The sequence below is a fragment of the Coturnix japonica genome, chromosome 36 (assembly GCF_054131305.1).
Source record: "Coturnix japonica strain WE chromosome 36, WE-NBRP24, whole genome shotgun sequence".
NCBI classification, from domain to species: Eukaryota; Metazoa; Chordata; class Aves; order Galliformes; family Phasianidae; genus Coturnix; species Coturnix japonica.
The window spans coordinates 2,515,672-2,543,177 of NC_140698.1; the positions used below are offsets into that span (position 1 = coordinate 2,515,672).

Consider the following 27,506-nt stretch of genomic DNA (forward strand, 5'->3'; position numbering starts at 1 on the left):
CATTGACTAGCTGCATGAAGAGCAAGCAGCAGACAAAGCAACAGCAAGTCAAACGCAACCTCAAAAATTTACTAACGAAGAGTCAAAATGCTACATTTCCATGGGAAGCCTAAAACGGATCAACTCAGGTGTGACAGTGGCTCCCAAGGCAGTTCTGCTCCACACATTGCTGGTGCACTTGCTAAGACACCTCATCTTTGTCTTTGGACACTGGGAAAAGGGGAAAACATTTTGCTACTGGTATGTCATTCTTGGGAATGGGAAAGAAAGTGAGTGTGGGACTTGGGTCACATCAGTGCAGCCTATGGAGAGCCCCTGGGGTGTGTAGCTGCCCTGCAGCACAGCACTGCCGCTCCACTGCTCCAACAACACCTACAGCAGCTGTGCACATAAAGATGGCAGACTACAGGGAGTGCCATGCAGGTGCTGCAGGGCTTCATCCCCTAAGCCCGCAGTATCAGCAGTGCCCAGCTGGCTTTGCTGCACAGCCTTATCACCTGAGAGTCTGCAGACTTGGGGGAAAAGCTCAGCAGCTGCGCAGCTGCCGAGGTTCCATGCCATGCCCCGGCCTGCACACAGCCCGGCTCTCCCTGCTCTGCTCTCCCAGTGTTTCCCGCAGCCCCTGTGCTGTGACCAACACGAGCGGGCCCAACACCCGCTCACATCCCCAGCAGGCAGAAATAGCACACGACAGAAACCCAGCCTACCTGCAACCCCCAGCAGCAGTTCAATCCTTCATTTCTACACTTGTGCTTCGTAACACCAAACCAATAACGACAGGACGAGCATCTCTTTGAGTCATTTTATAAAAGTATTTGACTTACAGAGATATTGTTACAGTTTCCTGAGTACTGGAAATTACAATACAAGGAAATTTCCACAATTAACTTCATACAGTATTTTACCATCCAGTGCTGCTGATCCCTGTTCATGTCCTTGTTCAATAGAGCAATACACAAACAGTGATGCTGGAAGAAAATGAAGACACCACAAGAATCAGGGGCTGGAGATACCAACAGAACCAAGAGCTGAATTCACAGACAGAGCACAGCATGTCAGAATGATGCAAACAAGACAATTTTAACAGGCTTTTCTTTTTCAAGTTTTTTTTTTCTTTTTCTGGAATAGAAACACATTAAAATATCAGCTCCCGCTGCTTGATCAGATGAAGACATGACGCATTTACTGTGCAGCTTCATATAGGAACATTCATATTCATATAGGAACCTGAGCTACCTGGAGCAATAAGGCTTTGTTAATTCGTCCATCAGCAGCTCAGCAGCTCATTCAGTTTTTCATGTCATTTTCATAAGGCAAACAACGAAACAGAAGTTACTTTCATGTTTGAGAATTGGGATTAGTTGGCAGCTACATACGAGTATGTATTTGTTATGCAGTATGAATTCACACAGATCAGGTTGCTCAAGCAGTGCTGGGAGCAGTAAAGTCATTCATCTCAGCTGGAAGTCCAATATTACCTGGGGTTGCAGATGCTGTGGGGTTATCAGTTGCAAATAACAGCTTTTCCTTCAGCTGCTCATAATTCTTATAGGCTGGGAGGTCCAAGCGATTGAAACTGAAAACAAAGAGAAACCTTAAGTATTGAACAACAGTTTAAACCACCAAATATCCATTAGGAACACAGGCATATGAACTGTCCTGTTCAGAAGGAAAACTGCATTTGTACCCTCTAAAACACCTGTATCTTGACATGCACTTGTCTATGAAAGTGAGAGTTAAAGCACAACAAGCACCTGAGCAGCGATAACTTTCCATAACTGGCAATGTATTTAGTAACAAGTCTCACCTAATCTCTCTTCTGTATCTGAAACTTAAAATCTGAGCATCTTCACAAAGCACCAGCGTAACTGAGAAACTGAGTAGAAGCTACATTTTCTCCAGCCAAGAGGGAGCATGAGCGTGGCTATTTATTTTCATTGCCAAGATCGAGCGTGGTGATAATGAAAGATCAATCCCAATCTCTTTAAAAAAAGGACAACCTTAAGTACTAAAAGTAGCTTTACGTTTTTAGTGATGTGCAGATCCATGGCGTTTACAATGGAATCAGCTCCACAACAAAACTGCTTTTCAGAAGTTCAACTATTACTCAGCAGAGCTTACTGCCATAGCCCAGTGCTTTGCTTTCACACAGTCTCAGACACTTCCATATCACACCCACTTCCTAAAATCTCAAAGTAGATTTCTATCCATAAGAACAGAACCACAGCAGAGTTTGATCCTTCGTACTTACCAGGTGTGACTTCCAGGTAACCAGTTTTCCTTTCCAACTTTCTCAATGCAAAATTTTTGGGGTCTGTTGCTCCCTGTACAAAAATCAAACAATGAATTCTTAGGTCTAACTGCCCGTGTATACCAGTAGGTAATACATGAACACAGCGCGTGAAAACAAGACTATAACTACTTGCAGAGCACAAAGACATTTGTCTCTCACTACATCCCTCTGAAGAAATCCACGTAGTGAAATGCATAAATATGAAGCGGTTTTCAAAGAAACTCGACCACTGAATCACATCGTTGGTTTGGTACTGGAAGGAATCTCTGGAGTTTACCTAGTCCTGCCACTCTGATCAACCAAGGATACCCAGAGCAGGCTGCCCTGCCAGGACCATGTCCAAACCATGGATCAAGTCACTGATGCAAGGCGTGTTCACATTCCATCCATCCCTTTTTCTATCACAGCTCTACCAATATGCAAGACTCAGATTCCATATAAATTCATTTAAAAATACCCTTAAACACACAGCTTGGTCCTTATTAAGAAAAAAGGAAATAACATGAGCATAAAATGCATTAAAGAGGGCTCATTACCCGTGAGGTCAGCAAATCCTCCTACTGGTAATCTGCACGTTCCAGTAACAAACTGTAGAAATCTCATTCTCTTCTCATTATCTATTTATTTCCCAAACTGAAAAATAATAATTAACATTGATGTCAAGTTTAATATTGAAATGTTCACTTCCCCATCCCCCATGGGACAGCTGGATTAGCAGTTATCATTTACATTTACATGCTACTTATCTGTTGAGTAATTCTGACTATTGCTCATTAAGCTGTTGCTGCGTTCTTGTGTGGAAAAAAGAAGTCTACAAACCTGCCAGAACCACAATATCTGTCTGCAGGTTCTGCTATCATGCCGGAAGATGGTATTGCCTCTGCCAGTCATTCAGATCAATTTCTTGAATTCCACACAGGAGCACCTTTAGGGAAGAAAAATTTCATAAACATGGAAACTACAAGCTACTACTTTGCTTCTACAGCAAGACTATTGTACTGAAATACTACTGTACTTCAAAGCACCCGCAATCACAGTTGTCATGGTTTAATAATTTTGTAATTTTTGCTATCAGTATTCCACATCATAACATCATATAAAGCATGAATAATTTTACTGAATCTGCAACTTACAGAAGAAGACTACATCTCCCAGAGAACAACACGATAGGTCACGGGACCTGGACTCTATATTAACTCAGTCGCAGACTAGACTGACGTCTTTCGAGTTCTGGCGTTCAGGGGAGTGTGTGGGAGCCTTCAGCCGTTCGCCTAGATTCACAGTAGGCCTCTCGGTTACAGGACTCATTCTCTCTCCTATTTCGCTTGATTCATTAGCTCAATTTTCAATTTTCAATTATATTGTATTATATTGTGTTATCCGGTATTTCGATATAGTATTTAGTAAATAAGTGTGCCTCCTTAGATCGTTGCCGCTGTTTTCTTTTCCTAATTAACTTTTTCCCTTTCGGCCTAGGGCCCCTCCGGGGCCCACGGCCCCCTGTCACGGACGCAGGTGGATTTTTCGTTCAAACCGTGACAACAGTACGCTTGGTTTTAATATTAAACTCTTAAACTTCCACAGCAAATAATAACATCCGTGGCAACAAAGAAGATACACCAGTCATGAAAACGAATGTATTTAGACATATAAACCATACTTTCTCATTGCCTAACCGTACAATTCTGTGCTAGAAATACGATGTTCTGCTGCAGAGTATAATTTGGAGAGACCAAAAGCAGCTAAAACCTGCTCCTCTCTGTAATTTGACCATCCGCTGATATTTGGTTCTTATCTCCCTTGCTTTCCAGTCACTCACTCTTTAGACACACACAAATCACATTGTCAAGGACTACAAAAACACTGTCAGCCAAAAAATTTATGTTGGCAGAATCTTAACGTTAGAAATGTGTCTAAGTTGGTTGCAAAGAAGAAAGTGAAGAACAACACAGTAACCAAATACTACCTGATACATAAGGCTTCTCTCACACATCCTGAAAGCAGAACCACCAGCCTTAATGAACTCTGCTCTTCAGACTCTGACTGAAATTCAAGTATTACATGTAGCAGCCTGGATCTGACAATAGTCTTTTACTTCCAGCTCCTTAGCATCAAAGGACCGCAGATACTGCTGGGGCAGAATTTCATTGAAGCCTTCAAAAGAAGCTTGTGTCTGTTCCTCAGCGCCTCAGGAAAGTCTCCATTCTGCTACCAGCCTGGAAAAGACACAGAAGGATCATTTAAAACGGGCTACGCTAACCCAAGTTCATCTTTGTTAGTTTGTTTTGAAATGAACCGTAAGCTGTGTTAAGAAAAATGCTGGAAAGTTCTGGGGATAGAGCACTGTGTAACTGTATTCTAATTGTGTTCCCAACCTTCACCCTGCACAAACAATTTTAAGTTAAAACCCTATGTTTCCAACCACTCAACTATGGAAAGCATTTTAGGCTCCAATAGCAGGCAGCATCTACTCACTGTTGATATTAATGAGAGCACAGGAGTCCCTTGCTACCCGGAGGAAGAAAAAAATGCAGAGCTATATTCATCTAATATGTTCCATATTTGTTTCTGTTAATCAGGAAACTTTGCTCTGTGGTAGAAACTCCACTCTCCATTAAGAAAAGGGAGAAAAGCAGGCAGGAGACGCAAAGAACCTGAACCCAGGGAGAAGCAGATATTATGCTGAATTCAAGCCTAACCTGTCAGGAGAACTGGAATCGAAAGGAGAGATGAAACTCTGGGGAACGCAACACAGGACCCAGAGTGTGACAAAAGAACATTGCTTAAGCTGCAATCTGAGCTCTCCCTGGCTTCCTCAAAACCAGAAGAGAATGGTCTTCTGCAGGTACTCCCTCCTCTCTATCCCAATGAGTATTTTGCACAACTGCCAATGCCAATACGTTCCTTCTGCAAATGTCACTGTTTCTGTGAAACCTTTCCAGATGACTTGTGACAAAAGCAGTTTCTACTCCCTCATCCCTCAAAACCTTCCCACAAAGAAGCCTTCACAGATCAGATGGTAAGAAAGAGGGAATTCTACGGCCACAGCAATAAAGCGCGCAAAAAAGCAACCAACACAACCATGTCAAACTGCAGCCCGGACTCGTCCCGCTCACTGCAATCCAGACCCACTCCATCTGTACAAACCTTCATCCACGCCCACTGCCCCAGCCCAACACGGCACCGAGGCGTGCGGATCCATCGGCACCAATTCCAGCGGGGAGTCCTCATTCACACCCCCGGAACAACAACGCACACCAACACGGCCGGGGCCGGCTCAGGCTCTGCCTCCAGGCTTTTGGGGCCGGCCGGGTGACTCCACAGCACAGCGAGACCGTGGAGCTGCCTGGGAGCCACCTCTGGGTGCCGGCAGAGCCGCGAGCTCCTCCCCCGACAGCCCCTCCGTGCCCCCGCACCGAGGCCCGACCCCGTTCGCAGCACAGAGCCCACTCCTCCCGGCCTCGCTCATGGCCGCCATGCCGCCATGGCCCGGAAGTGCTCTCCGCCGCCTGCAGGAAGCACTTCCTGTCACTGGCACTGTCACCTGGCTCAGGCCGGGCTGGGGCCTGGTGGGGGGGGGCGGCTGCCAGAAAAGGACCCAAAATTCACGTCTCGTTCCATGTCTTTCCTCTCGCTTTCCCTCCTTTACATTCCCATTCCCTTCCTTCCTTCCTCGCCCTCGTCCCCTTCCCTTCACCACCTCCCTGTGTCCATTCCAGTGCCTGGCCACCTGTTCTGACCAGTAATACCTCGTAGTGTCCAGCCTGAATCTCCCCTGTCGCAGCTTGAAGCCATTCCCTCTGGTCCTATCATTAATGACACGAGAGAAGAGGCCGAGCCCCAGCTCACTACAGCCTCCCTTCAGGAAGTTAGAGAGAGCAATGAGGTCTCCCCTGAGCCTCCTCTTCTCCAGGCTGAACATTCCCAGCTCCCTCAGCCGCTCCTCATACGGCCTGTGCTCCAGACCCCTCACCAGCTTTGTTGCCCTCCTCTGAACACGTTCCAGGGCCTCCATGTCTTCCTTGCAGTGAGAGGCACAAAACTGAACACAGCACTCGAGCTGCGGCCTCATCAGTGCTGACAACAGGGGGACAATCACCTCTCTGCTCCTGCTGGCAACACTGTTTCTGATGCAGGCCAGGATGCAGTTGGCCTTCTTATTATACAGCAAAGGAATCTCCTGAAATGGAAACCAGAATATCTGGCAACATGAAACAAAGTTCGGATTCATAAAAGACTGGCAGCAAGGCCTGAATCTCTTGTGTAATCTGCTCTTGATGTATCACATTAGCACTAGGTGGAATGCAGAAGCTTCCTGAGATGTGATAATCAAAACTTAGTCCAATGCCTTAAAAAAAGCCTTTAAGAGATTACTCTTCCTTGTCTCTTTAAAATAAACTTAGGTAGTACAAAAGGTTGGAAAATTTTTGGACAGCTCCCCAGGGCCAGGCTTTGGAAGGCCATATTGATGAGAGTCAATCAAGCTCCGGCTGCAGGCGTATATGTGTGTGCCAGTTCTTTAACACAGTAGGAATCACAACTTGCTGCATGATCAAAATTCTACATATGCTACTCCTGAACCCCAATTACTTCCAGCAGTGTTAAATTACCCCTGATCTCAAAGCAGAACAAAACAACAAAATGCCACACCAATACTGAATACATAGAAACAAACAACTCCTTGGGCCTCAAGGGGAGGCTGATGCACAGGCCACGGCTGCCAGTGTGCAGCTGGGCTTCCCAGGGCAAACAGCAACACACGGTGCATCAGAAGCTGAAGGAGCCCTCAGGGAAGAGAGGCCAACTCAAGGGGCTGAGCACGGGACACCCTTCTTCCTGCCGGGCTGCTTCCCCTCCTCTGGTTTCTTTCTGTCGGACCTCAGAGAGTAAGGAGATGCTCACAGCCTGTCACCAGCACTTACGGGTTGGCTGAAAGGCCACAGGTTGGGAAGACCAACAAGGAAACAGGGGAAAACGTGCACCATGTCAAGGGAGAGACGTGAAGCCTACCGCTTCATCGCCCTGTGATTGCCAGCCCGAGCGAGGGACGTTCTGACCACCTACTGAAAGAGGCAGCACCAGGTTTAGAAAGTTCGCTTCAATTTTATTGTGGACAAGAAGATTTGGCTATTATTTATTACCCCGCCCACACCCCAAAATGAAACCCCGCTGCCCAGGATTTCCTCTTAGCAATCAGTTACTCAGCCTCCAGTCAGACCCAAGGAGAAGCCAGACCCCGAGGCTACGTCACCTCCTCCCTCTCCAGTCCCAGCCAGCCCTATTTCAGCCTAACCCTACACCAGGCCTGGACCTCAAGAGACACACCCTGAAGGAACACAGCATCTCCAGCTCTTGCCATACACCAAGTCCTGCCTATGTGAAGCCCTCTTTGCTTCTAACGCAGCACAAGCCCTTCCTGTCCAGTTCACTTCCATCATCTCCACCGTCCATGACAGGGAAAGCACGGCTGTGCCAGTAAACTGGACTGTTCAGTCAGCAGCTTTTGGTGCCACCTCCGAGGAAGCGCTGCAGGTGGTTCTGCTGTCCTTTGTAGCTTCTTGCTCAGGCCATCATCCTTACTTTCTGCTTTCCTTCTCAGCTTTCTTCCTCAGCTGAGCAGCGCTTGCCTTGGCTTTCTTCACTCTCTCCCAAGTCTCAGTCCCCAAACTCTCCGAGTCCTACAAGAATCAATTCGGAAACGCTCAGGGAACCTTCTCAGCTAACAACTGGTTGGCGGCTCGCTTTGGGAGCTCAAGTCACCCTCCTGGGCACACTGGGCTGCCAGAACTGGGAACCGCCTTCCTGACAGTCAGGCACACAAGAAACTCCACCCCTGTCTCATTCCCCAAATCCCACACAAACCAGAGCCTAAAGCCCTTTCCTGCAAGGTGGTCCCTGCACGGGCAGGTGGACTCTCTGCCTGGCAGCTCATAGGGCGCAACAGCAGCCACAGGATAAGACGAGCTGGCACCTCCAGGCTGCTGGCAACAGCTACAGATGGTTCCCTCCCAGCTGGTTGCCCGTGCCTTTCTCCCAGCCCATGAGAGCACCACTTACTGCCTTTGGGTACTTGGAAACTGGCAGCATGATGGCCAGCACAGAGAAGCTGCAAAACGGCTCTGTAGAAGAGTCCGTGGCGCAGCATGTTCTTCATTAGCATGGGCTCAGGGATCTCAGGTGGCCAGAAATGCCGTTCAGCAGCCATAGCACAGACAGCCTGCTGCTCTACTGCTCTCACGGAGGCTGCCTGCTGTGAGGGGGGAAAAAGAGGCATCATTACTCTCAGGCACTGTGATGGAGTTACTTCCTGCTAGAAACATTTCCAGGCTGACTTAGAGAAGTGCTCTGAAGCTTGGTCACCTTGGGCTACCGACCCAAGAACAAAGAGGGACATCAAACTTGCATTTTAGTTGCCCTTTAGTGCCTGCCTCGGAGAACAGCCCTCAGCCTTCAGTACTGCTGCACTTACAGGTGAGGGGAAGAGAAGCAAGAGAGGACGGGTGAGTGTCAAAGAAGGGAAAATTTACCAGGCAAGAATAAACCTATCCCTGAGCTCCATCACACACATGTGAATACTGCCTTACTAATATGAACAATAACATCATTCACACAGCTAAATTTACTCACATTCACGTACCTGGTTGTGGACATGTTCGAGGCCTCGCTGCTGCTGTGCTGTTCAACGCCGGCCACAGCAATAAAGCGCGCAGAAAGACCATCTGTTGCAGACAGAGGAATGAGCCGTGCTTAACCAACACTGCTTCAGTGCACGCTTACAGTAAGGCACACCTACCTTGCGCTGGCCATGCAGGAAGCTCGTGACGCAGCTCCAGACTGCTCTCCTGAGGCCCAGCTTCATTTCATGGCCACTCACGCTCTGCTGCTGGACATTCTGCAACGGAAAAGCCACCGGATGCAAATCCCATCCCTCGCAGATGGCATCAGACCTCCGCTCTCGTGGCAGTTGCACTCACGGCGCCGGGGGAGAAAGCAGACGTGTGCTTACCGAGCGAGCGCTGTTTGCTGCCAGCTGCTGGTAGGAACCCACGCCTAACCCTACAGTACCAACAGTAACCTATGCCTAACTCTACTATGGGAACAACAATCTACTCCTAACACTAAAGAATGAAGAGGAACAAACTCCTAACAGGAAAACACCAACTCCTAACACTAAACCTACTCCTAACCTACTCCTAACACTAAAAAATGAACAATAAGCAATGCCTAACTCGAAAACACAAACAATAACCTATGCCTAACTCGAAAACACTAACAACAACCTACACCTAACTCTAAAACTAAACTAAACCCAAAAACCAACTATAGAAACAGGGACTGGAACAAACAGGGTAAAGATGGGACTGGGGGCCCACAGAATGTGGCTGCAGAATAGGCCCAAAGGAGGAACAGATGTTACAAAAATGCCACCCAGCTAATGCAGGGGGCGGGGGCCGTGCAGCGGGTAAGGAGCTCAGCGCCTGGACCAGCCACGGTGGAGCTGTGACCATGCCAACGCGGGGCCTGGCACGGTGGTGTGGTGCCAGGCCAGCTATGCCGCAGGCGGATCCACCTCCATGGGCTCCTCTGCAGGTGGATCCACCTCCATTGGCTCATCTGGAGGTGGATCCACCTCCATAGGCTCCACATGGGTGGTGGTCACGGGGCTGGTCCAGGCACGATGGAAAATGGCTCTCTTACCCCTCCTCTGCCTGGTGGTCATGGCGGGCCCCCTCCTCCTTCTCAGTTCTAGGGCCCCCAGCTCCATCCTCCCGCCTGAAACAGGGAAAACTTCTACCCTAGCCCTCTTAGCTGCCGACATGGCTGCTAACTGCCACAACTGTCAGAGGCGAGTGCGTTGCGCGCGGCAGCGGTGACCAAGGTGACGTGGTGAGGGTTCTAAAATGGCGGCCGCACTGCTGGCACTGGTGTTCCACATAGGATGAGGAGGGGCCTGGTAATAGCAGGACAAGGGGAAACTGATTTAAGTTGAAAGAGGGAAGATTTAGGTTGGATGTTAGGGGAAAGTTGTTTACTAGGAGAGCGGTTAGGCCCTGGAACGGGCTGCCCAGGGAGGTTGTGGATGCCCCGTCCTTGGAGGTGTTCAGGGCCAGGTTGGACAGGGCCCTGGGCAACCTGATCTAGTAAAGGTGTATGTTTGGTGGCCCTGCCAGGCAGGGGGGTTTGTTCTTCATGATCCATGAGGTCCCTTCCAACCTGGGTCATTCTGTGATTCTGTGATACTGGTGTGTGGCTGTTTGTCCCAGCGCACTGACATTTTGTCTTCAGGTTCACCAACAAGACTGTAACTGATTTATGGAGGAGGCAAGTGATGGGTGCTACTGTGTGACAATCAACATCACTTTGTGGACATTTGAAAGCACCTTCCTCCAGAGCTGTTCACCTCCAGAAGAGGGTGCTCAGAAGTGTTTACTGGCAGGAGATCTGGCTCCAGATTGGTATGGGAAAACTGGGGAATGATACCATCGTGTCCTGTGAAGAACAAGAAGCAGGTGGGCATCCCTGCTCCCTCTTGTCTGCTGGCAAGACCCAGATGAGATCCCAGAGCCAGAAGCTGCCATTCCAAGGAGAGCTGACTCAACCATTTTGGATTTGAGCTGTCACACCAAGGAGAACTGACTGAACCACGTTAGACTTATTTGTAAGTTTATACTATCATTGGAAATTGTTGCCGTGGTCACAGTCATCATCAGCGGAACAACAACTCTTGCCCCATATATCTGATCCACATTCACCCACTACATCTCTTGCCCCATAGATCTGAGCCACAGTAGCTCCTGCCCCATAGATATGAACCATACCTGCCCCACAGCAGATCCTGCCCCATAGATCTGACCCACATCAGCTCCACAGCAGCTCCTGACCCATTGATCTGACCTACATCTGCCCCACAGCAGCTCCAGGCCCATAGATCTGACCCACATGTGCCCCATAGCAGCTCCTGCCCCATAGATTGTGCTGTGATGTGAGGTGGAATTAGATGGAAGAACATTAGCAGGGGGAAGATTGAGTGAGGGACTGAGTGAGTGTTGGAGCTCAGTATGCTTCATAGGGAGCATGGGAATGATGGTGGAGTTCTTTATTCCGTAGTGAGGCTGGAGAACTTTCTGTTCACCAGATGTGCAGTAAACCAAGGGTACGTACTACCGTGTTTAAGAACCAGCTGCGTTGTCTTAGGAACGTGGTGTGAATAGGCACGGAAAGATTTTTGTCTGGTTTTGTCTTCTGTAGAGACATTTCAAATGCCTGCAAAGAAGGAAGTGTATAGGTCCCTACTTAAGAGCGGTTGTACAGGGATGGGCTGCGGATCTGGAGTGGTAGAAGTGAATGGTCCACTCGTAATGGGAAGAAGTTTGTTGTTATCCCCTGTGCTGGGTAGCCCAGCTGCGGTCCCAGCGCTCCAGCTGTGATCTCCTCAGGGCTGAGCAGAGGGCGGGATAACCGCCCTTCCCCCACGGGTGGCACCTGGCCTCACGCAGCCCAGGACAGCGTTCGGCAAGGCAGCCCGGGTGGGTTCCTTGCAGGTTCAGCCTGGTGTCCAGCAGGACTGGTGGTTCTGCTCCAGCTGGCTGACCCCAGCTGTAGCACGGCCTGTGGATGTTGGTCCCCAGGAGCAGAGATTTGCCATTACCCTCTCTGAAGCCCGTGGGGTTCGTGTCTGGAATGCAACAGTGGCAGCAGTTGCACGGCAGTAGGAAAAAGGGGAGAGAGCGTCAAGGATGGGGAAGCGTCAACAGCTGTGCTGTTATCAATACCAACACTCAATACCAACACTTTGTTTTTCAATTGTTTTCAATGTTAATTTATTGTTTGCAGTCTTTCTGTTTTCTATTTGAGGTTGAATTGGACGGTGATGACAAGGGTCCGTTGGGGCCAGTGTGTGTCCCAGGTGCTGCCTGGCCCCAGCCTCCTCAGCTGCCCCATGGGCTCTTCTATTGCTGCCAGCGGGGTGGCCTCTTCTTTGATGGTGCTGAGGCCTGTGAGTCGCCGGCCTTCCTCTTCAGGGCTCGCCGGGTCCCCTCAGGTGGGCTGGTGCCGGAGGGCCCTGCCACAGGCTCTCCTGGCTCCTCCTGAGGCGCTGCCTGCTCTGTGGTGACAGTTGCAGGGTTGCCGTGTGGGCGGCTGGGATGCCCACGAACCTCTTGTGTTGCCCTGCCCAGCATTTCGTCCCTGTTGGAGCTGGCAGGGCTGCTGGAGGGTGCTGAGCCAGGGACAGGTGGCTCCTCTGGTGTGGCAGCTCTGGGCTCTGCTGCTGTGGCCTCCTGTGCCCCAGGAGCAGGGGGGATGTTGAGGCCCAGGAAGCGGCCTGCCACCCGGCTGCACCTCCGCACCGCAAAGGCGATGAAGTGCCTCACAAAGGTCACCGTGTGGCCGTGCAGGTCAGGATCCAGCATTTCTATCAGGATCCCCTCTGCCAAGCCTACGAGGAGCAGGGCCCAGATGACACTGTCAACCAGGATATTTGCCTGTGGCCCCTCGGTGCCCAGGATGCGGTGCAGGTTCTGGCGCAGCCAGGACCGCAGGGGCCGCAGCAGGGCCGGGTGCTCCCTGAAGAGGGAAGCCCAGGTGGCAGGGGAGAGGCCGCCCAGAGGATGAGGATGCGTGGGCACTGCAGGCCATGGCCGGGCTGCGTGGTGGAGTGCAGGTCTCCGTGTAGCAACGGACGCCTGTGCAGCTGGTCTGACCTCCACCTCCTTGTACTTGTCGTCCGCTTGCACGGAGTGAATGATGGTCTTCACGTCCCGTTTGCACAGCGGACACTGGGGCCTGGTGCTTGTCCACCGCTGGATGCAGCGGAAGCAGAACTGGTGGCAGCAAGGCATGGCGTATGCTGCGCTGTCCCAGTTCTCCAGGCACACGGGGCAGCGGGTCTCAAACTCTGCCTCCATCCTTCCACCAGTTGCGGTGGGCCAGTGGGAGCAGGAGATGGTAACGTGCTCCCCAGCACTAACGCTGCAGCAGCAGCAGCAGGTGACACGCTGGAAGAGGACAAGAGACATTAGTCAGACTCCGGCCTGGGAAGGGTCCCTCAAGTTGTGCCCCCCCGCTGCCAGTCTCTGTGCCGCCTACCTGTGCTGCTGCACACACTTTTTTCTCTAGGATGTCCCGTCTGCCTGCTCCCGGCAGGCTCGGGGAAAGAACAAATGGCTCTGAGAAGGCCGCTGGGAGCTGTGCTAACAGCACCCAGAGCACTTTCCAGCACCAAAGCTCGCCCTGTCCACACTCCAGTCCTCGCACACACGCTCGGTCGGAGGCCAGGCACGAACTGCTGGGCTGAGCTGCTGCGCCCGCATCAAAGCCGGCGTGGCCTATGGGGTCACAATCCGTTGCCTGGTGACGTCTCCAACCATGGCTTGGCCAAGCTGCTGGGCGTCACCTTCGCTTGACCTTCGCTTGGGTACATCACTGCCCGTCTCACAGCGATGCCGCAGTCCACTGCTGGGTCATCACAGTGAGCCGTCCTCACCCGCAGCACGTGCTCCAGCCCCAGCTCAAGTTTCTGGGCTTTTCCCAGTGCCGCTGCCCTCTCCCTTCCCCACATCTCATGTGCTTGGCATGGGTGTTTCCTACCAGAGTGGGGCCTCAGCCATGTGATCCCATGATCCCCCTCAGGTCTCCCTGGCCATTACACACATGCAAAACACGTATGGTGTGTAGTATTCAATAAAAGTTCATGTTTGTCTCTGATAGATGGACGTGATGATCTTAGTGGTCATTTAACATGTCATGGACTTTGAGTGTCCTCTGTTTTCACGCACGTAATGTTCTTCTGTGATCAGTACTTTCTGTCTTTTGTCACAACCATTTCATTTGTCAAAAGGGTTATTAATCCCTCTGAGCAATCTAAATGATGCATGGATATTCTATTTGAAGTTTTAGGGTGCAATCATTATATTCCTTGTAGAAGGACCATGTATTGAAAAATTTAACTTGAAAGCCATTTTTACAATTTTGTACTGTTAATATACACTGTACCAAGTTCTTATTAGATTTAAATGGAACCAATAGTATATGTGGATATTATTTATGAATACTTTAGATATCACATCAATTGTCGCTGTGAAGTAGAGCGGCATGTATTTGTTGCCCAAGGCATGCATTTGCTGGGTAGTGTTAATATCCATCTTGTACTCCTGAAGAGCTCACTGTTTACAAATGGCACCTGTTCTACTGCTCTTCTGATGGTCTAGAAATGGAATTCAGCTAACTGTAAAGATTGCAAGTACTGCAGTGTTGCAAGGATCGAGTTGCAATGCTTTAATGTAGTAGGTGCCTTCTCTCTGACAACCTTAAGGTATTTTCTTGTATGTATGTGTCATCTTCTTTCCTGAGAGTTTAAGCTCTAGGGTACAATGTTTTGGAGGTCTTGATGCTCTTTGATACAGATTTGAGAGGGTTTTTGACATTTATTGTTTCTGAAATGGTTTGATCTTGTCTTAGAGAGTCGAATGCCACAAATAGGTAAATACTATCTCCTGTTGCTGAATCAGTGCAACATTTATGGCATCCTGCTGGTTTTTTATTTGTTTTTTAATTTCCTGATTGATCTATACATTATTGCTGCATATGAGCTCGCAGATGAGTTAACAGGTGATGAGAACTCTAATGCCGGGCAGGGCATGACTGCTCTTGTAACAAAACAGGGGCTGCTACTGTGACCTGATATTTAAAGGATAAGTTGAGTGAATAAAAAGATGCCTGAAGTTGAACTCAATAATTGTGAGGAAATAGAATGTATTTTTTTGGTTAATCATCTCTTCCTCTTTTTATGAAGGGTATTGGTTTGCCAGATATTTTCAGATTCATTTCAGATAAATGATTTTGTGCTTCTGTCATTTGGTGGGTTGATCGCACAGTTTGTTTTGGGGCAGCGCCTTTGCTGAGGGATGGTGAGAGAAAGCACCTCTGGTACTATGTGTTCATGCCACCTGGTGGCTTTGCTGGGCAGCCTGGGCTTCAGATACACAGTTAAAAACACAGGTGTAAAGTGTCTGTAAAATCCTCTACATTCCAGTACTGTAGTTTTTTTCTACTAACCCAGTGAGAGTTAAACTTTTAGTATATGCAGATCGACTTAAGCTGGTTCTTATCTTTGTTAGCAGTTTTTAGCTTGTGGTTCTTTTGATCTGATATCAATGACATAAGTCAGAGCATTTGTAAATACAGATTCTGAGTGGAATGCACAGATGGTTTGTCTCCAGAACAAAACAAGCCTTCAGTAAAAGGATTTTGTAGGTATTTATAGATAACTATTATCCTGTTGCTAATTACATACTGTGAATTTAAAGTGGAAAATATTCTTTCTTGTCTCACTTAGAATACAAAGAGGTGCATAATGTTGTGCTGTTTCCCAGCTTCATTAATTGACTTTTTTTTTTTTTTTTTTTTTTTTTTTTTCCCAGGCATCAGTATAGGGGTAGGTCCTGTTTAATATCTTTATTGATGATCTGGATGGGGGGATTGAGTGTATCCTCAGTGAGTTTGCAGATGACTCCACGCTGGAAGGAAATGTTGATTTGCCTGAGAGTAGGAAGGCCTTACAGAGGGATCTGAATTGGCTGGATCAATGGGCTGAAGGCAATTGTATAAGGTTCAACAAAGTCAAGTGCCAGCTACTCCACTTTGATCACAATATCATGCCACTCCATTTTGCAGGCTTGTGGCTAGAATCTAGATTCTGGTGGTGTTAGTTGACAGCCAGATGAATGTGAGCCAGCAGTGTGCCTGGTAGCCTAGAAGGCCTGGCTTGTATCAGAAATAGTGTTGCCAGCAGGACCAGGGAGGTGATAATCTCTCAGTACTTGGCACTGGTGAAGCTGTGACTTGAGTACTGTGTTCATTTTTGGGCCCCCTCACTACCAGAAAGACCCTGGCACATGTTCATAGAATGGTAATGAGGCTGGTGCGGGGTCTGGAGCATAAGCCTTGTGAGGAGCAGCTGAGGAAGCTGGGGGTATTTAGTCCAGCGAAGAGGAGGCTTGGGGGGAGACCTCATTGCTCTCTACAACTTCCTGAAGGGGGGTTGTGGTGAGGTGAGGTTCAACCTCTTTTTGTGTGTAACTAGTGACAGGACAAGAGGGAGTGGCTTAGAGTTGTGCCAGGAGAGGTTCTATTGGATGTTCGGAGAAACAACTTCTCAAAAATAGTCATTAGGTATTGGAAAGGTTTGCCCAGGGTGATGGTGGAATCACCATCCCTGCAGACGTCCAAGAAACGTGTAGATGTGGCTCTGAGGGACATAGTGGGCATGCTGGGAGTGGGTTGATGGTTGAACTAGATGACCTTCAGTGGTCTTTTCCAACCTTAAGTCACAGAATCATAGAACCATAGAGTCATTCGTTCTTCTAAGAACCAGCTACACTCTGAAATGCTATACAGGTTGGTTGGTCCTTCTGATCCTTCTCATTTATGGCTCTGTATTATCTTATCCTCAGTGATCCTGCCGTCCTTCAAGAAAGGTGCTTTAGATATACTTCTGTTATACTTCAGCTTGATTGCTTTAAGTGTATCTCTCAATACCACAGTCCAAGGAAATGTGTGTGTACATTCTTCCGGCTAGATAAATAAATAAAAACACAAAGCATCTCTGAAGCTCAGACGCACTGTGTTTATTAAATGTTTTATTAACTTCATAATGACTCACAAAGAAACATTTTAATTTTGATTGTGTGTTTCTGTCTATGCTCTGATTTCTGTTAAAATCAGCTTTTGGATATGTAGAGGGAGAATTTTTTCGGTGAATAACTGTGTGTTTAGGGCAGGAATGGATGATCCTTGATTTCACATGGTAGATGTTCTTTACCTGCTCTGTACTCATTTTACAAATCATTTCATGCTGTAACAGTAAACAAATGGTGAATTCTTCATCAGATACATCTGCTACTGTAAGGTCTTTGTCTGATTTCAAAGTTAAAGTCAGAAGTCAAACTAAAAGAAGAAAAAACTAGTTTGATAAGGACATATAGAAATTCTGCCTTTCTGTAACACAGCTTTGTTGGAAGTAACCGTGGGAGACAAGTCTCATGCTATCATGGTCAACAAGCCTTGTTTATTAGGTGTTACAGCATCTCATTTATACAGTCAGTAGTAAGTTCATGCATATTGCAAAAGTAAAGCTCAGGATTGGTGAATTAGACATTACTTCATCTGACCTTTGTGGTTAGTCTTATAGATACTTTTTCTTTGCAGCTCTGTCTACACCTTGCTACACATCTTGCTTTTCCCTCAGGCCGTCCTTGCCTCTAGATACATATTTCGTCTTTAGCTACATACCCTGTCTTTTCACATCCTGATTTCTTCTCAGCTGCCTAGCCCGTGATCGGCCCTAGAATAGACCGTCTTTGTCTTCAGTCACGTTCATTCTTTCACAATTTAACTAGTGGAATCTCTTCATGTCCTTTCTGATGAAGCCATTCTGCATAAACATTCTCCACACAGCTCTCCTAAATAAATGGCCGTGGTTAAGGGCATGTTTTCAGCAGGCCATTTAGACACACGCTCCTGTCACAGCCTGCCAGATTTCCCCATCCCTTGTCTTTGTTCAGTCAGATACCTCCCAATTATCGGTCTGATTTCTGACTTTTAGGGGGATGACTCACGTTTGCTCCATCTCACCAAAGTCTGATGGACTGTGTTGTCAACTTCTTCACCGTGATTCTTCCCTTCCTATCTTTTCATTTTCTCTTTCTTTTTCTTTTGCTATGTCATTTTCTTCTCCTTTTCCTTTTAATTTTCCTTTTCCTTTCATCCTTTCTCTTTTTTTTTTCTTTTTCTCTTTCTTTTTCTCTTTCTCTCTTTTTAATTTTTCATGCTCAGTGTGTGAAATACTCACAAGTCCTGTTCAATTTTACGTTGATACCTCCCAACTCCCTGGTTGATCTATCCCAGGGAGATTACTGGAATTTTCTCCATTCCTCAAAAATCTGTTGTCAAGTCCTTCACCATGATTTTATCTATCCCATCCTATCAGTGTCTAACTCATTTCTTGTGCAAATATTCCCTAAGAAAGATAAACCTCAATAGAAGCAGCTTGGACGTGGCATGCAATTGATCACTGTGTTTTTCTGTTCATTCAATTGCATCACCTTTCCTTCTGTTTGTTGGCCATAAATAAAGAGAAATCTTTCTTTTTCTGTGTGCAGCTGGTTCTCTGTGGAAAGCCAGTGGGAGTTTGTACAAAGGAGGTTTAACACTGAGTGGGTGACAACAGAGAAGAGTGATGTGAGGAAAAGTGATGCAAGTCCCATGGGGCCAATGAGAGTAGAAGAGGGGTGGGGAGGTTGAGGAGGAACTTTGTCCACACAGCAACAGAATAGAACTCATTGGGGACATCCTGCATTGACATCAGTTGTAAAGTGCTTCTTTAACTTCTTGTATAAAACAAACTATAAATAAACAGACATTAAATGCATTTTGGATTCTTGCTCTTTAAGCTCTCTCCATTTTGCTGAACACGTTCTGAAAACCTGAAGAAGACAACAGGAAGGCACAAGGCACAAGAGGCTCTTTAGTTTATAATGGGCCCCAGTGAGCATTTGGTGCTGAGTCCATCAACCTCCAGTGCAGAGAGAAGTTTGCATAAAGTACTTGGCAAGACAAAGTCAGAAGTAACAGTGAAGTTTCTTGGAGTATTAATGGGTCCACTGAGGGCCATTAGCAAGCAAGCTTCCCAAGGGACTTGTTAGAGCAGATAATTGGAAGCCATGACTCCAGTCAGGCAGAGGCACTGGTATGGTGGCTCTGATGCTAAGAAAATCCTCCTTTGTCTTAAAAAGCAAACAGGACAAGACCTGATTCCCAGACCCTTGGCATGGAGATCCTGTCTCTCATGTTGGCTCAGGGCACTTCCTGTGGCAGTGAGTTGGAAATCTATATGATGTTAAGTGAAAGACATGGGAAGGGAAGATCCCAGGCTCTGCATGTGTTGCAGAAATGCTGTCAAGTTCATAACCCACATGTGCCCTGTGTCTCATCACAGGATGTGGGATGTGAGAAGGGCCCCGTCTGAACAAGCAGTCAATCCCAATGTAACTCTGAATCTCTGATCTCTCAGTTCCAGTGCCCTCCTGTGCACACTCCCCCATAATTTGATGCACTTGATCTTCTGCGGTGCCCAGAAATGCACCCAGTGCTCCAGGTGAGGCTGCAGCAGTGCAGAGCAGACAGGGACGACCCTTTCCCTCACCCAGATGGCAATAACTTACTTGATGCACTTCATGGGACCATTGGCCTTCCAGTCAGCTGTCATGACTCTTAACTTACTTAGATGCAATTGAAATGAGAGTCCAAAGCATACTAAGGTGTCATCATTGAAAGAACGTAGGTGTTCCGTAGCTTTGAAATGCCTTGGACTCCAGAGTATGCCAGAGATGGAGCAGAACAGAAGATTTGCCTCTTCTGTAGTGAGCTCATCCATTTAGTAAGCAGAATAACACTACATGCTACATGGGGACAGTTGCTCTACTCTGTTCTGCTCTGCTTTGCTCTGCTTGCAGGGGAATGGAGCGGGGGGTTGCTCTCATGTCAGTGCAGATAAACTCACTTTCTCTTTAACCCTTTTTCCTCTGTGAACTATTCCACTATTTGTACCCTCAGATACACTTCCACATTCCCTCAACAACACTTCCATATGCCATTAACAATTATGATTTCTTATACCATAAGAACAGTTTGTCAAACAATACAGTTCTTCAGTTCCCATAAACACCGTTAATACCATATATCTTTCCATTAACAGTTAGTATTCTTCAGTGATAAACACCTTGCCACAGAACCAGCACTGACTGGCCCTCCTCCCTCTCACGCTTCCTCACAGGCAGAACATAGTATTACGTAAATGGGTTGACACTCATTAAATAGGATAATAAAAAAGGCTTTTGAAATTATGTTAAGAATAATATGAAGACTAGTGAGACTGTGGGTCCCTACTAAGTGAGGGAGGTGTTCTGGTAATGGGAGTTGTTGAGAAGGTAGAGATACTGAAGGCCTACTTTGCTTCTGTCTTCAGTGTAAAAGCTCTCCTTCAGGAATCCCAGACCCTGGAGCTTAGTGAGAGGGTATGGGGAATGGAGGACTTGCCTTTAGTCAAGGTAGAGTTGGCCCATGAGCGCCTAGGCCACAACAATATTCAGAAATCCATGTGTGCTGAGGGAGCTGGCAGAGATGACTGCAGAACCACTCTCTATCATCTTTGAGAGGTCTTGGAGAATGGGGGAGGTGCCTGAAGACTGGAGGATAGCCAGTGTCAATCCTGTCTTCAAAAATGTGTATGAAGGAAGATCTGTGTAACTACAGGCCAGAGAGCCTCACCTCTGTCCCTGGAAAGGCGATGGAACAGCTTGTGCTGAATGCCATCTTCAGACAGTTGGAAGAAAAGGAGGTTATCAGGAGTTGTCAGCATGGGTTTACCAAGTGGAGGTCATGTGTGACCAACCTGGTAGCCTTCTATAACACTGTTGCTGGCTGGGTGGATGGGGAGAGAGCGGTAGATGTTGTCTACCTTGATTTCAGAAAGGCTTTTGATACTGTCTCCCACAATATCCTTATAACAAAGATAAGGAAATGTGGGAAAGATGAGTGAACAGTGAGGTGGGTTGAGGACTGTCTGACTGACAGAGCACAGAGGGTGGTCGTTGTCAAAGCAGAGTCCATTTGGAGACCTGTAAGTAGCGCTGTTCCCCAGGTGTTGGTGCTGAGCCTGGTCTTGTTCAGCTTCTTCATAAGTGACCTTGACAAGGGGATAGTGGCCACCCTCAGCAAGTTTGCTGATGATTGGCTGACACGCCTGAAGGCTGTGCTGCCATTCAGTGAGACCTGGACAGGCTGGATAGATGTGCAGCAAGAAACCAGACGAGGTTCAATGAAAGCAAGTGTAGAGTGTTGCACTTAGGAAGGAATAATTGCACACACCAGGACAGTTTGGGGAATGAGCTGCTGGAGAGGAGCTCTGTAGAGAGGGACCTGGGTGTCGTGATGTCAGTGTGTGGAAATATGAGTAGGAGAAATGAACAGAAACTGGAGCATAGGAAGTTCTGCACGAATTTGTGCAAGAACTTCTTTATGGTGAGGGTGATGGAGCACTGGAACAGGATACCCGAGGGGGTTGTGTTGTATCCTTCACTGGAGATATTCAAGACCCGCCTGGACGCCCACCTGTGTGCCTACCTGGTGTTCCCCAGGGGTCTGTGCTGGGGCCTGTCCTCTTCAATATTTTTATTGATGACCTGGATGAGGGCACTGAGTGCATCCTACATAGGTTTGCTGATTTCACCAAATTGGCTGGGAGTGTGGACCTGTCTGTCATTAGCAAGGACCTACTGAAGGATCTGGACAGGCTGGAGATCTGGGCTGAAGCCAATGGGATGAGTTCCACCAAGACCAAATGCCACGTCCTGAACTTTGGGACCTGGCATGGACTGCCAAGGGAGGGGGTGGATTCACCGACCCTGGAGGTGTTCCAGGAATCATTGGACATTGTGTTGAGGGCCATGGTTTAGTGGGAGCTATTGGTGATAGGTGAACAGCTGGACTGGATGATCTTTTAGGTCTTTTCCAACCTTGGTGATTCTATGATTCTATGATATCCTGTACTTGTATGAGTGCCCTCTTTGAGCAAATACTCTCTGAGAGGCCTCACCACATGTCAGGAATTAGTCACTGACCACCTGAAATCTGTTGTTAAATTCAACAGATTTCAAAGCACAGTCATGATGCTGTTGACTTTCAGGAACTGTTGGCCATGATGATGCAGGGAAATCTCAGGGGAGACAAGTGGGAAGGATAAAAATGACATCCTCTACTGCTCAGCTTGGTTGGGCACCTAAAACACAGGGAGCTCATAAAAGTGGGCAGAGATGTAGAGAGACAGCTGTGCCCAGAAGCAGCTCCTGTGCAAAGCACAGCCTGCAGGTGACAGAAAGAGAGGAGAGAAATTGGAGTGAGCTTACAAGATATGTACTGTGTGAGCGGGCTGTGAGCTCTATGAAGGAGCATTGCTCACAGACCACAACACGGTAAGTCTCATGCAGTAGGCAATGCAGCTGCTTTTAATAGAGGGTTAACAAAATATGCGACATTCCATAGCAGATTGGCTGCAGGTAATGCATGTTTCTTTACTGTGGAAAAAGCCTTCTACTCCAGCTGAGGGCTTCTGTGCTGCAGCATAAGAGCTACGGGGTGTGTGTGTGGGGGGGAGCTGCATGTCCCAGCACGGCTGCAGGCTGTGCAGACGGGGCTGCAGGCGGGTGCCCAGGGCTGTCCGGCAGAGCAGGGTCCCTGCTGTGCCCCAGGGGCTGTGTGCCGGGTATGGGACTCTGCCGCCTGCCAGGCTCAGCACTCAGCCTGCCCGGGGAGCTGCCCAGGGCGCTGCAGGGAGACGTGTGGGGGGAAGGAGCCCCCTGTCAGGGCTTGTGCTGCCACAGCTGCTGCCTGGGGCAGGGGAACACAGCTCCACTGCACAACTGAATGTTTCTGATGGTGTTTTGTTTCAGGATAGCCAAGGCAGGGGGTTTCCTTTTCCTGTTCTGAGGGAATCTTAATTTTCAGTAGACATGGATAATTCACTCAATCTGCAAACAGGCAGTTTTTTAGGATTCACACTGAATGGCACAGAGGCTGTTTTTGGGGCTCTAAGAGCAGTTGGGTTAAAGATATGAGACATGAAGCACATGAAAATATCCAGGGAGGTGGGATAAGAAAAGAAGAGGAAGGTTAGAGCTCCATATGCTGCTTCTGCTTAAAGAATGCTGAACAACATGAAATTAAATGCAAGTAATGGTGCTAAATGTACACTGTTGTAGGGGAATGAAAACATTTCATATTATAGCAGGAGGAGTGTCTCTGAGAATGGTCTGGACTTGTCATTATCTTCTGCACTCTGAGCAGGACTCCAAGCCCAACAACAGCAGATGCCCAACAGCAGCTCCATCAGCGAGTTCCTCCTGCTGCCGTTGGCAGACACGCGGCAGCTGCAGCTCCTGCACTTCTGGCTCTTCCTGGGCATCTACCTGGCTGCCCTCCTGGGCAACGGCCTCATCAGCACAGCCATAGCATGCGACTGCCACCTGCACACTCCCATGTTTTTCTTCCTCCTCAACCTGGCCCTCCTTGACCTGGGCTGCATCTCCACCACTCTCCCCAAAGCCATGGCCAACGCCCTCTGGGACACCAGGGCCATCTCCTACGCAGGATGTGCTGTACAGCTCTTTTTCTTTCTCTTCTTCCTCTCAGCAGAGTATTCCCTTCTCACCATCATGTCTTATGACCGCTACGTTGCCATCTGCAAGCCCCTGCACTACGGGACCTTGATGGACAGCAGAGCTTGTGCCACCATGGCAGCAGCTGCCTGGGGCACTGGGGTTCTCAATTCCCTGCTGCACACTGCCAGTACGTTTTCACTGCCTCTCTGCCAAGGCAATGTTGTCAACCAGTTTTTCTGTGAAATCCCCCAGATCCTCAAGCTGTCCTGCTCAGAATCAAATCTCAGGGAAGTTGTGCTTCTCTTTTTTACTGCCAGTTTAGCCTTTGGCTGCTTTGTTTTCATAGTTGTGTCCTATGTGCAGATCTTCGTGGCAGTGCTGAGGATGCCCTCTGAGTAGGGACGGCACAAAGCCTTCTCCACGTGCCTCCCTCACCTGGCTGTGTTCTCCCTGTTCCTCAGCACTGGTGTTTTTGCCTACCTGAAGCCCTCCTCCATTTCCTCCCCACTCCTGGATCTGACAGTGGCACTTCTGTACGCAGTGGTTCCTCCAACACTGAACCCTATAATCTACAGCATGAGGAACAGTGAGATCAAGCACGCTCTCAGGAAGGTGTTGCAATACACATTATTCCAGCTTCCATAAAATGCACAACTTCCTCATAGGATTCCCAGTGATGGTTCTTTATGTTCAATGCATCTTTGGTTGTTTGATTACGTGAGATATAGCAACGTAAAAAAAATAAAAAAAAAAATAAAAATAAAAAAAAAAATTGAACTCATAAATAAAAATGTATTACACTTTTTTCCTACCTAATTTCCATTTTTTCACTCCAAGAGCTCATGTAAACATGTAACCGGATTCCCTGAATACGTTTGAAGATACCGAAAATGTTTTCAAAAAAGACATTTGCTTAGGTTTTCTGTTTTCCTACTTTGTCTGGATTTGGGGAGGTACAGCCACAGACAGCAGCTCAACGTGCTCTTTTCATTTCTGATCTCTTTACACCACCACAGTGCTCTCGAGCCCTCTCATTTGTGCAGTCCTGATGGTCTTGTGTGACTCACGATAGTCCTGTTGCCTCTATAGCAGCAATCCAGTGCTGCAGTCAGTAGCCGGCAATATGAACAGGTCTGTTAGAGCTGATCTCCTTGCTGGCACTGCCATAACAAGAGAGCTGCTTTAGAGTAGGACCAGAGAACTGGAGGGAGGCCTCTTCCAAAGCTGGTGTAAGGAATATACCTCAGGAGCTGCTCCCTGAGAAAACCTCGAGATCTTCTGGTGCTCTTCAGTGCGTGACCGGATAAACTGAATAGTCCCAAGGAGATCAGTAAGAGACTTGGGGCAGTGCTGTGGTTTAAATTTTATGGGTTGAGATAAAGAGAAAAAGAAAAGGATAATAATTATGACAAATGTATTTATAAATATATAATTAGTATGTTTTCACACATATACAACATATTCAGTTGTAAACATATATGCACAGATACTAAATACATATGCATATCTGTTTGCAAGTCCAGGACTAGTTGCAGGGATTTTAACAGCCATAGGGTTCACTGTAGGAGCTGTACTGACTTTCAGGCTGTTGCTGGAGTTGAAGCGACCTCAGAGTTCATTGCCAGAGCTGGAACCACCACAGGACATGTGACGAAGTTGGAGCAGCCACTGGGCTCATTGGAGGGGTTGGAGTGACCACAGGGCTGAACCTCCTGGCACAGTGCACCTCCCTTGGGAGGAATTTGTAGGATTTTCTTATTACCATACCTGGAACAGCTACAGGGCCTGTAGCAGGAGTGACTGCAGAGCTCATTATGAGGGGTGGAGTGACAGTGGGATTTGTCCTACAGCTTGGAACAACTGCAGGACACGTGGCAAAAACTTCAAACTGCTGCAGGGTCTGTGCCAGGAGTTGCAGAGGTCGCAGCACTTTCAGCATTTCCAGGTCACTGAATCTGGCACACTGCAGTCATGTATGTGTTTTGGGGAATTACCAGAGCCACAGCAGACCTGCCTCCAATATTCTACCAGTTTCTCAGGATCCTGCAGTTGCTCGGAGATGAAGTTCCAAAGCCCCGGCGGTGCCCACCTCTCCAGGAAGCTGCCCAGACCGTCCCACACCCGCTGCCATGCAGAGCCTTCTCACCTTGGGGCAGATCTCTCCGTGATATTCCTGAATAATTGTTTAACCTCAATCCTAGAATCCTAGAACCACCAAAGATAGAAAAGGCCTAAAAGATCATCCAGTCCAACTGTTCACCTATTACCAATAGCACCCACTAAACCATGTCCCTCAACGCAATATCCAGTCACTCCTTGAATACCCCTGGGCTCCCAGAGAAGACAATGTAAAATGTGTAATTCCTAATCATACCAACAGTATTACTTCCAAAACCCAAAGATGACCACAGAGCTAACTGTGCACAAAATTTCATTTGTCAGCTGCCAATTTTATCATGATACAAATCAAGGTCAAACAGCATAGCAAAATAAATACCCTAACCCAGCATCCCGAGTTGACAATTAATGTAGCAGGGAAAACAAGCAAAAGCAAGGAGCTGTGCATTGCAGCTTCATGAGAAGACTCAACAAGCTCCACAAACAGGGAAACAATCAGCGTCATGGCCTGCAGTTCTCCAGCTTGCACAAAGCCCTGTGTTATCTCGCTCTGGACAGATGTGCTCTTATCTCAACCCTTGGAGCCTCTCATTGGGCACCCGAATGATGGTGGTTGTTGAATCCAGCATGTGGCTCAGCAGCACACAGTGCTTTGTGCACTGCCCCATTCCCAGTGGGATGGGGAAGAGAATTGGGGAAAAAAAGTACAACTTGTGGGTTGTAACAAAGCAGTTTACTAAGAGATATAAAAGGAGAGGAGTAATAGTTATCACTGTATATCTGTTGATATGGAATCGTATGTAACAACTGATGCACAAGCACTTGCTCATCACCACCAGACTCATGCTCAGCTGGGCCCTGGGCAGTGAAAAGACTGAGATGAACTCCCACCCCTTTCAATACAATTTCTGTGTGCTGTCAGGTGCTACAAAACATCCCTTTGGCCACTTCCAGTCAGCTGTGCGCAGTCTGTTCCTTCCCAGCTCCTTGAGCACTCCACTGACCATGGCCTTGGCTCTGTAGAACACTGCTTAGCAGCAGCTGTAAACATCAGAGTGTTATCAACATTGTTTTTCTCTTAGAAACAAAACACTGCACCATAGCAGACAGTCTGAAGAAAACAATTCCATCCCAGCTGTAACTCAGATACCTGCCTGTCCCCTCTTCTTGTTCTTCCTGATCAGGAAGCAAGGAACAGAATCTGCTGCTCTCCACTTTGAGAACTTTCCATCAGTTCTCAGCTGGCTCCTCTGCCATCCCCAGGCAGAGCTCAGTGCCCTCTCACAGACAGCAGCAGCATTTCTTCATCTTCATTGCCTAATCATAATGAAGAGCCTGTACCTACTTTGCTACAGCTCAGAGGTGGAAACCATCCCACCATGTCTCTGTGAGACAAACTAGACCCTAGGCCCGCAAAGGCACAGAGATTTGGAGTTCGCTGAGTGAATGTTTGTGGTCCTCTCATTAGCGTAAAGACTCTTCAGAAAGCATCCCCTTCCAGAAGCATGTTTTGATTTAGCCTGGCTGGGCCTTGCATCGACACTGTGGTACTGGTGTTCAGGGCCTTGCTCAGAAGCAGAAGCCTGCATGAAAGGAAGTGCTCTGTGGTTTTCTCTTGAGTTGTCCCATTTATTTCTCATGCTATCCACACTGGTCTACAGGCAATTTTGGGCAGCAGCAGGTTGGGGTTACCCCCAGAGGGTACATAGTAAGATTTAGGATGGGGTATTGGTAGTAAGACCTTCTCTGAGGAATCCTCCCACAGTCCTATGGAACAACTCAGAGGCTTTCCCTGCAATCTCCAACAGCAACATCATCCCTCAGCCCTTCTCTGTCACATCCAATTCCACTCCCTTCCCACTTCGGACCTGGTTTAAAGC

The 27,506-nt window shown here is 47.9% G+C and overlaps 2 long non-coding RNA genes across 5 annotated transcripts in view; both read right to left on the reverse strand.

Moving 5' to 3' along the window:
• Positions 1-1,504: 1,504 nt before the first annotated feature.
• On the reverse strand, positions 1,505-3,322 carry LOC146755097 (uncharacterized). The gene is made up of 4 exons (XR_014938461.1): positions 3,113-3,322; positions 2,830-2,926; positions 2,252-2,324; positions 1,505-1,576 (listed from the first exon to the last, which is right to left on the reverse strand). It is a non-coding gene; the product is annotated as an uncharacterized LOC146755097 (long non-coding RNA).
• Positions 3,323-4,027: 705 nt separating this feature from the next.
• LOC146755098 (uncharacterized) overlaps positions 4,028-27,506 on the reverse strand; it is a 209,764-nt gene continuing 186,285 nt past the window's right edge. For 3 of the 4 annotated variants that reach the window (XR_014938466.1, XR_014938465.1, XR_014938464.1), the window contains 3 exons: positions 9,087-9,185; positions 8,931-9,012; positions 8,264-8,543 (listed from right to left, as the gene is read on the reverse strand). This is a non-coding gene — a long non-coding RNA (uncharacterized LOC146755098). Of the gene's footprint in view, positions 4,510-8,263; positions 8,544-8,930; positions 9,013-9,086; positions 9,186-27,506 lie in introns of those variants that run through there. The other variant, XR_014938467.1, reaches the window with a different exon arrangement.